Raw genomic sequence first — 9,534 nt, 5'->3', positions numbered from 1 at the left:
AACCTTAAATCCAACAGTTAAATGATGTACTCTTTTGTATTACCAGTCCCAGTTTAAGTATTAACAACTGTCTCTTTCTAGGAGGCACTGAGCCTGGGTAGGGCTGATGAAAATTTTGGTGCCTGACAACTGGGGAGCAAGTGTGATTATTAAGAAAATCTTTGGAGAAACACAATAAAGAACAACTGTCTTTTAACCTTTGATAAAATATATTAACTTTCACTGATCAACCAATATAGTAAAAATTTTTTCTAAGATTTGTTTGATTAGTGTCACACTTGGACTGCTGTAAACATTAAGTGCAAATACCTCCATATTTGCTGCAAATATGAATTGCCTTTCATGTTATAAGTGCACACCTTGTGTCTGGTTTCCATTTGTTTAGTATTAATGTCCAAAAACTGAAGTAACATAATTTGCATCATTGCCATTTAACTGAAAGGGAAGATTCAAATATTGTCTGAGACTTGAAAAAAATGATGAAGAATTAAAGCTTAGATCTTTCTCTTTATTAAAGCTGAAGCATTTCCAAATTAAAGTATTTCTATTGTAATGCTGTTGTATTTATACACATTGAAACTTCTGCTATTGTCTAGTTATCCATACAAAGAGATACATTACTATGAAAATCTGTTTCCTCTATTACAGACTATGAGGAGTGCAATATACATGCCAACAAATCTGTTCACTGCTATGTTCAAAGTCTTCTTTGCAAATAACAGGTTATTTTATATGATTTCTATAGTTCATTCTTGGCATGATCATTACCATGATACACTAAGCTGATTTCTTTTTGTATTTTTTAATTGGACACACCTATATATTTAATTAACACAAAAATTGCTTTTTAAATTTGCTAAAGAAGATTCAATAATATTGAGGAAATTATGAGACTAATTTAGTCACAGGTACACTTTCTGTTTTGCAGAAAAGAGATGGTTTATGTATTTAATTGTTGAGTGGTCTGTCTTCTTAACTTGCTAAATTAGGAAGCCTTAAAGTTCATGTATTTTGCAGAAAATATGGATAGATGTTTCATTGTCTGGGAAAGAACTTACTGGTGTTAAAAGATCACACATTTTTCTTCTCTGAATTTCAGAAGATTTGTTCAAATACCTTAATGTATTAGTTGTAACATATTTTAGAAGGGCAATAGGAAAAACATCATATTAAAGAAAAAAATATTTTGTAAAATTAAATGCAGAGCTTTCACTGATCCATTGTAAAAATGTTTCACAGTTTTGGTTATGGAGTCTAGACCTTATTTTTTTGAAAGAAGGATCACTTTGTGAAATCTGTATGGCATTGTGCTCTTTATTGGCATTTCTTACCCTGTCATGATAGGTATGGCGTTAGAAAGATGACACTGAAGCATCTTAAGTTTTTCAAGACTCTAGTTTCCTATTACTATTTAAAGTTTGTCAGGTACCGTGGCCCACACCTGCTGTCTAAGAATATCATATTATCTCTGAGTTTAATAGCACGACCTTTTGTTTTGAGTTTCTGTGGTGGGGTTTTGGTAGCAGGGGAGGGGCTGCAGGGACGGCTCCTGTGAGAAGCTGCTGGAAGCTTCCCTGGCTCCAAGTCGGACCCACCTCTTGCCAAGGCCGACCCAGTGAGTGACAGTGGTAACGCCTCTGGGAGAACAGATTTAAGAAGGTGAAACCTGTAGCGGAGAGGGGATTGGGATGTGAGAGGATCCCCTCTGCAGACCCCGAGGTCGGTGAGGAAGGAGGGGAGGAGGTGCGCCGCAGGAGGGGATGCCCCTGCAGCCCTGGTGAGACGGCAGGATGTCCCCCCCAGGCCACGGAGGGGAGCTGGGGAGCGGAGGCCCACCTGCAGCCCCAGGGGGAGAGGAGCCCACTCCGGAGCAGGGGGATGCCCCCCCAAGATGGCCAGGACTCCATGGGAAAGCCCGCGCTAGAGCAGTCAGTGCCTGAAGGACTGCAACCCGCAGAAAGTGCCCACAGAAAGTACCCGCACTGGAGCAGTTTGTGAAGAACTGCAGCCCGTAGGAAGGGCTCATGCTGGAGAAGTTCATGGAGGACTGTCTGCTGTGGGAGGGACCCCACGCTGGAGCAGGGGAAGAGTGAAGAGTCTTCGCCCTGAGGAGGAAGGAGCGGCAGGGACAATGGGTGATTGAATTGACCCTGACCCCCATTCCCCATCCCCTGTGCCGCTGAGGGGGTAGGTAGAAAAAACCAGGAGTGGAGTTGAGCCAGGAAGGAGGGAAGGGTGGGGGGAAAATGTTTTAAGATTTGGTTTTATCTTCTCATTATCCTTCGTTTGATTTGATTGGTAGTAAATTAAACTGATTTTGGTTTTTTTTCCCCAAGTTGAGTCTGTCTTTTGCCCATTACCATAATTGGTGAATGATCCCTCCCTGTCCTTCTCTTGACCCACAAGCTTTTTCTTTATATTTTCTCCTCTTTATCCCACCAGGGCGGGGGAGTGAGTGAGCAGCTTTGTGATGCTTTGTTGCCAGCTGGGCTTAAACCATGACACCTTTGAAAATCTGCATTCCATTCTTATTGGGGGGGGGGGGGGGGGGGGGGAACAACAACAAAAAACCAAAACACAAGAAAAGAAAAAGGCAACCTTTGGAACACATTTATTAAACCCTTGACCTTAAAATTAAATGCATAAAACTATAACTAAAGTCTTAAGTATTTCAGCTAGTTGGAATATAATGGTTTTTCTTTTGGACAGAGGACATCAGTTTACCAAAAGTGAAACAATTTGTGAAAACGTTTCTCTTGCAAGAATTTAGAAATGTACATTATAAAAGAACCCCAAAACTGGATTCCAGAAATTTACTTTTACTTTTAACATGGAAAATTGCAAAGTTAAAAAAAAAAAAAAAGCAGGGGGGGGGGGGGGGGGGGGGTGGGGAGGGAAGGGAGTTTCTGTAATGCTATAGTAAATTAGAAATAGCCACACTGAAAAAAATTACTACCTTGAGCCACACCGCAAATGCTTCATATTTTTGGTTTGTTTTGTTGGTTTTTTTTACTGAGACTTTGCACATCATTTACAAGAGGAATTTTTTAATTTTAATTTTTCAAACCTTGAAAAATCAAAAAGCAGCTCTGCAGTGCTTGCATGAGACTCTACTGAACACGGGTGAAGTATTTGCTAGAGGGAATGAAGCCCATAACTTCTACTGCCTAAAAGTTGGAAAGTTATTAAAATTGAATGTCAGTCAAGAGATATTTCTTAAAAACTGTAATTCTGGGGAACAATATTATCAGTTCATATTCTGTGAAATCACTCTGTCAAGTGCTATAGGAGGAGATAAATAACTTTCTGGGAAAAGGATTCCTGAACACACAAATGGCTTGAGAACTTCTGTATCATACTAAGGAAGGATGTGTTCAGCTTTCAGAAGAGAAGCATGAAAATAACTCAAGAATCTTTGGAGTTCTGGAACATATTCTATTCTTTCATATTATTATTTAAATTTCCAGGCTGGCATAACGGTCTACACAGCTGCCACACAGTCAGAAATAAATAAAGCAAAACAACAACAACAAAAGAATAAAATGGCGCTGTTTGTTTTTTTCTCTATTTTTTTGATGTTCTTTGAATTTGGGATAAGGATGGAATATTGCATGTCTTACATTACTTATAACTAGAGAGAGCCCTTAAAGAGAATTCTAGATATGATTTCCTAAAAATGGTAAAAACTTGGACTGAGATGGGAAACTTGTGGCTGTCCTCCCCAGTACTAATGTGTGTCCAGTTAGACTGTTATATGCTATCTGCCACGTGACATATAGTCTTAAAACACTTCAGTATTTTATTCAAAATGCAGAGGCAGATCATCTTCCTCATGTTTTCCATCTCTGGTCTAGAGGGATTGAAGCTCTTTTGGCTTGTTGTTGCTATTCTGGGAAGCCTGTCTGGAGGAATATGCTTTGCCTACTGCTCTGTGCTGCTGCTGTTCACAGTCATACTGCTCATAGCCATTCCTGAGACTGCTGAGTATTTCTACGTTGTGTCTTTATAAGTCTGTCTTTGCTACTGAAGCACCTATGGGACGTTATGTTATGTAAGAATGGGAAGACTCAGGGATAATTTCAGCCAATCACACTGACAAGAAGGGAGAAATCTTGCAGCTTTTTTTTTTTTTTTTTCCCAAGAAGAAGAGGGTAAAGAGCTATTTTTTTTAATTGTTATATTTAAATTCTGATTCACCTGTAGCTACTCAGAGTGAATGAATCAACTCATTTTAGGTTTTGATTTTGGAATTCATATGTGCCTCCATGACATTACAAATTCCCACATGAAGAAAAAATATTTGCACAAATACAAGCTGTGAATTTTTATTTTGAATATATGACACTGTATGATACTTCTTTAGCTAATAGATGATTTAGTATAATTTTTAGTTATTTGAATGACCCAATTTACTAACACTTTATCTTATTCTAGAAAGTGTTCTTTTCCCTAAGACTTTCACACTCTCCGTCCGTTTCAAAATACATATTGTTCATATGTTTCAAAATGCATATGCAGCTCATATTTTCTAATCACTTCCAAGACTCAGATATTTTCAATATATCAACATTTTTTGTCTTAATGGAGACATGGAAATGTTATATTAAGCAGTGACTCATCCCTGATTTTTCAGGAAAGACCCATAAGGTATTTCATGTACGTGGATGAGGCAGCAAATTATTCATTTAGCTTTCCTTCATTTGTCTCAGATGAATTTTCGGCGCACCCATTCCAGATTCCGTTTTGTTCTTAGAGATATTGATGGATACTCTTAAACTTCATGATTCCACTTTCAGATTTGACAGTTTTAATGACAAACTTAAACCAATGTTGATAAAGTAGGCTGGAGTGCAAAGATGGACAGAAATGGCTTGTTAACTATACACAATTTGATACCTGAACATTTGTATTTCGGTAGTGGATAATCACAAAACCACTGCATACATTTTTTTGTCTTTTAAAAATGAAGGAAATTCTGTATCAAACACTGGAGGGCTCTAAAAGTTGGTAATATATAATATATTGAAATCTTAAATATCTGGAAAAAGCAGATGATATACAATCTGATAATTTTTCTTCTTATTTTTCTCTAAATTTGAGTTTTTCATTCCTGTTTATTTGTATAGATTTGTTTTTATATATATAATGATAGGTCTATTTAAAAATAAATTTTTATTATGTTACATTTCAAGTTCAGAGGTTATGCACATGATATCTTAGCTATAAACAAACTGTCATGGATACATGCAAGGATATGAACACTAAAATATCCTATTTCTATGCAAGAGTATTCTGATATTGCATTCTATATAGATAGAGTAATAGTATACAGCATTGCTACGCTCCCTAATCTGGTACTTTTTAAAACAGTAGGGACTGTTGGCTGTTCTATTGGAATTCAACACTCCCAGTTACAGAGATCTATATCCAATTGAGTAACTGATTCAGAATTAAAAGTCTGTTGGTGGACAGTGCTTTTATGGCCTTCTAGTTAGGAGTCAGTGCAAAGCCTTTTCATTTTTGGCATGAAATACATGATGTAGCAGCAACAGGTCTGATCTATTCAGCACTGTTATGCTGAAATCTCTGATTGTTTTTCTGCCTCAAACTGTCTTCCAGTTACCTTTTATTTCCTCATTTGTCTGTTGCCTTGTTGGAGTAAGTGCTGTCTTCTTTTGCGCTTGTCTAATATTGTATACAGTGGTGTTTTGGTCTCTGACTGGGGTGGTAGATGTTACCACAGCAAACAGCAAGGAAATCTCAAAGATTATTCTACCATCTGGAGCTTATTAGAGCGCACTCTCATTCTTCCCATAAGCATACTATATCAGTTTGTGAAGTTGATTACGGCAGTCCAAAGTCACCTGCAGATGCCCAGGCAAACATGACATTACTTTAACAAGTGAAACTAATAACATGAAAGAAAATTGCATTCTGCTTCTACTTGCCTAAATAGAGAACAATAATACAAAAATGTTGGCTGTATTTTCTGGAGTTTCATGTAGTCTGTGTTCATAATTTTTGATTTTTCACTTTATTGATCTGTGGGGATCTATTTCCTATGCTGTTCTCAGTTTAATTCATCTGGGATTAGTTCTTAGTCATGTTTTCTTCACTTGTTTTGTATAAGACTAAATAGTCTAAACCATTGTTTTAAATCCAACTCTTAAATGATATTGATATTGACCCAGTTTTTTATAATTATCCTGTTCTCTGTCCAATCCTTTTTATTCCTTGGAAATAAAAGCATATTAATCAAAAACATTTCAGTGAAAGAGGGTAAAATCCCAGTGATATTAACTCTATGTGAATCACAAGATTTATCTTATCTTGCGTTACTTTTTCTAGAAAAACATGAAGCTGTTTGTCTGGGGATGTACCCAAAATATGTAACCTTTATAACACATTACAATGAAATTTCTATGGATTAAAGCATGTGGTAGATTAGTCTTTACTTATTTTGATTTCTAATTTTATATTGAATATAAAAAATACACAATGTTGATTGCTATGTATTTGCATTGACTGGCATTCAACTTGTAATTTTGGCAACTAGTCTGAACAAGGCAGCCACTTTGGGAAGAAATGGACTACCCTCACATGAAAGTCCTCAGCCCTCTTCCTCAACCGGAGAGGTAGCCAAAGTAGCAAACTTCCTCTACACACATAACTTGCAGTTGGGTAATGTTGGGGTAGCAGAATCAGAACTGTTACAAGACTAGATACTCTTAAAATTTCTGTGCAACAGCACAAAAAATTTTAAACAACAAACAAATTAGAAGGTATAACTGTCTGAAAAAGCACCAATCAAAAGGTAATTGCGATGACATCTTTAAAACACCTCTGCTAGGATGACAATCCCATCTTGCAGCACCATTTTCAGTTTCAAAACTTGCTTTTGTTACATGCAGGAATATAGAGGGTTTTTCCCAAACTTTTCAAAATGCCTGAGTCTTTATATGTGGAAAATATATATAAGCCTGCTTTTTTAAGGGTATATTCACGGGTCTCACACATCTGAATCCATAAACTCATCTGTCTAGGATGAAAAGTCTCTTTCACACACAGAATATTCCTATGAAACTTTATCAAAATGATATATTAACAGTGTAGCAGAAGAGCACTTTTGTCCCAAAATTCATATTTGGTGACAAGAATAATATATCAGACAGCTCTAGTCATAAAGCATTTTAGAATGATTGACCCTTCAGATGAACAGGACCTGTGACATTGTTGTGGATCAGTGTTCTAGTTGATACTTCAGAGAAGGTGCTAATGAAAGATGTGATATAGATCATCAGTCTGGATGACAGAACAAGTTGAGCTCTTTAAATTTCTATCCATATTACATACAGAGTTATATATTTTATATTTTATCCCAGATAGCTCAAATGCTAAGCCTCTATTATCTATTGAAACTATATTTGAATTTTCTAAAAAATAAAACAATGTGTAGTAATACCAATTCAAACTCTAGAAGATCTCATTGATTGCTGCACTAAAAATGATGGTTTGCTTGCATGCTAGTTTATTATGTTAAGTAAAAAATGTAGCACAGTCCCAGCCTATAATAAATGTCTTGCTATTCTAAAAGGGTCAGTTTCCTGATGCTGAAAGCCATCAGCTACAAAATTGGGTGGGAAGAACGTTAATGATAACAGAGAAAGTGAACACATTTTATTACATGCCACACATCCCTCATAAAACACACAATTCTGCTTTCACAGAAGATGGCTCTTTTATTTTAAAGCTGTCTCTGTTGAGAGAGAAAGCAGTCATTAAATACCTAACAAAAATAACAAATGGGAAAATATCTGGGCATACCAGTAAGTTAAAAGTGTTCATGAAAACCAGTCTGTGGCCAGGATCTATTTCCTTTACTAAGGACATGGATAAAGTACAGACATGAAATTCTAACAATTTTATCACTATTAGCATAGATAAAGCTGACGATAGTTTACAGTAATTCAGAACAGACTTAAGCAGTCAAAATAAATTCCTACTCAGTATTTGGAAAGAGCAGATACAGTAGTTACCAAGGGGTTCATTGAAGAGCAACTGCTAAATATTTACAACATAAAAGTCAAGTATTACCAAAAGTGAAAACTACTGAAATATCTGTCAGTGAGTCTGATGACCTCTCTGAAACCATAAGTACTATTTATTATCATCACTCAGAAAGCTAGTAAGTTGTCTAAGGCCCAGCTGGAACAACTGAAAAAAGCCCGTACCACTACTTGAACAAAATACAGACCTGGATTATGTAATTAACTTTAGGAGGGTTACCAACAACTAAACAATGCAAAGAGTGAAACAGGAAGCAGTATGTGCATAATTAAAGGAATATAACCAAACTGACTCTAAACAATGCAGTTTATGGCCAATAGGCGAGTAATAAACCCAATACATTTTTAAAATGAAATTATGGGTTTGCTTGATAAGTGCATTTAATGGAAGTTTGTAGAGTATTTTCATTGAAAATAGAAGCACAATTAAAAATAAAATAGATGTTACCAAAATGAAATGAATAAAAAAATACTACATAGATAAAATTAGTTTAGAAATGGGAAAAATTATTTTATGGAGAGGAAGCATGACACATTGGCCTGAATTATTCTTATAGTTTTTTGATGATTTGTGGAAAAATATAAAAATCACTGATTACAATATTTTCAGATCATATTTAAATGTGTTTGTTGGCATAAATACTTTTGGGAACCTGTCATTTATACTGACTGTTTTAGGGTGGTTTTGAGGATTCCCAAGAAGGCGAACGCACACACGCTCACTATAAGGGAAGAAGCAAGCATTTATTGACTACAGACATGCATTATGCTAAGGGTATCTTGTAAAGCAAATTAACATACCGACACGAGGACTGTGAGGAAGATGGACCATCCGTACATTCTTGTGCCATCTTGCGCCGTGACCTCAGCCCAGCAATCGGTAGGGGCCAGTTTTATGTGGGCGTCCCCATGGAGGCAAGGGCGGCCTTGCCGTACACTAGCCCGATGCTCTTTGGGAAATCCTGGTATCTATACATTTGCAGAGGAACGGGTTTCGGCACACATGGCCAGAGGGTGCCAAAGCACGCCTCGGTTGCAACACAGGGAGCCTGTGACGCATGCGCTCGCTGGCCAGGCGGGTTGCATGAGCCATAGCCATCCTGCCTATTGGTTCATGGGCTTTGTACACGCGGCATATTGTCATAATCCAGCCGTCACGCGCCGACCCTGCTCACAGCTGTGCTGTGCAACAGCCTGCTGCACGTCCTCCCCCAGTATTGCTCAGCTCTCTTATCTCCGTGGTCAGCATTCCAAGCAATGGGCAGCAAACCATCCGTTTTCTGCACTGACTGCGTTTTTCTCGGCTATCTACTTCTCCCCCATTGTTCAACCACAGACCAAAATTCCATCTTTTAACCCCTCCATATACACTGACTAATCAGATTTGAGCCTTTTTTTCTATTTGTAACTCTACTACAACAGCAAAGGACTGCTTGATGGGCACAAGACTTGCTGTAATCCTTCAAGA

General features: G+C 37.3%; 1 protein-coding gene across 1 annotated transcript in view; it reads left to right on the top strand.

Moving 5' to 3' along the window:
- The first annotated feature begins 394 nt into the window (after window positions 1-394).
- SNX16 (sorting nexin 16) overlaps window positions 395-9,534 on the top strand; it is an 886,466-nt gene continuing 877,326 nt past the window's right edge. The window contains exon 1 of the mRNA XM_049823263.1: window positions 395-406. The gene's annotated coding sequence lies outside the window, so the exon portion shown is untranslated. The remainder of the gene's footprint in view (window positions 407-9,534) is intronic.

The sequence above is a fragment of the Accipiter gentilis genome, chromosome 2 (genome assembly GCF_929443795.1).
Source record: "Accipiter gentilis chromosome 2, bAccGen1.1, whole genome shotgun sequence".
NCBI lineage: Eukaryota > Metazoa > Chordata > Aves > Accipitriformes > Accipitridae > Astur > Astur gentilis.
The sequence above is the reverse complement of the archived record's forward strand: the minus strand, read 5'-3'. Positions and strand labels throughout refer to the sequence as shown.